The 1,135-nt window shown below is 37.3% G+C and overlaps 1 protein-coding gene across 1 annotated transcript in view; it reads left to right on the top strand.

Annotated features, from left to right (window-relative positions):
* Window positions 1-1,135, top strand: part of tmem163a (transmembrane protein 163a) — a 73,796-nt gene that overhangs the window by 51,028 nt on the left and 21,633 nt on the right.

Here is a 1,135-nt window from a genome sequence, read left to right on the forward strand (position 1 = left end):
ACACACACACACACACACACACACACACACACAGAGAGAAGCACACATACAGTAGCACACACACATTCAAAAGATTACAAATAAAAATATGACAAAGCAACGCGCCAAGGTACAAACGCGCCAGGCTTTTAAAGGGAATGGGAGATGATACTCTAATTGGTTTATTGCATGTAACGCCCAAAACACACCTATGATTAATTCAGACACTAAGTACAACACTTTTTTTTTTTTACCCTTTTTTTCCGCCGTTTAACTAGCAAAAGTGGATTTGGACACGCCCTAACAAACCTGCGCCATGCGCTTCACACCGTGTGCTTTGATCGTTAAAATAGGGCCCTATGACTCTATGTAGAACAAATCATACTTTGAATAAAAATCCAAACTTATGCAATGTTTTAAAAGTGCACTGCGATGAGCCTGATAATTATTGCCCCATTCCACAGTTCCAGTATGCTCTACGGTGGGATTTATTCAGCTAATTGTTTTGGTTTTAGGGCCCGCAACTTTAGTGTTTGGGTTTACCGCTCTCATCAACCTTGTTTTAAACTCACAGACTGACAAGATCAGCTGACTAATTAAGATGAACATAGTGGAGCATTTAGCTGCTGAAGAGCCAGTTGAGATGGTGGGGACCAAACTAGAGCAGCCAAACACTGAGTAAATATTGGACTTAATTTGTCAAGTGGCCAGAAAACACAATTCCAATCAAATACTATGTTTTTTTGGAAATGCTGGATGTTCAAAAAAACATGCTGCCCTCTTCAGCATACAATGATATGCCAGTGGTGTTTATTGTTCGCTGTGCTGCCTCCAAGTGGCAAAATCAAAGCTTGCTGATCTTAAATTATGGTGAATTATGTGTGAAATACAATAAATTATATATATATTTTTTATCTATGCTTTAGATTGTTATTCTGTCAGAGTGACGCAAAGAAAAAAAATGAAGTAGAAACACTTAATAATCCTGTAATGTTTTGATCATGTAATTGTGTGCATTGTATTTACAGGTAACCAGTTATGCAACTGGGAACTTGTGACGTTAATATAGTAGCTTTTATTCAGCTAAAGTATAGAAACCACTAATGTCATAACTATAGCAAAAGCTGACTACTAAAATACAAACCAATAAATCCGT

This window comes from Etheostoma spectabile, chromosome 4 (assembly GCF_008692095.1).
Source record: "Etheostoma spectabile isolate EspeVRDwgs_2016 chromosome 4, UIUC_Espe_1.0, whole genome shotgun sequence".
NCBI classification, from domain to species: Eukaryota; Metazoa; Chordata; class Actinopteri; order Perciformes; family Percidae; genus Etheostoma; species Etheostoma spectabile.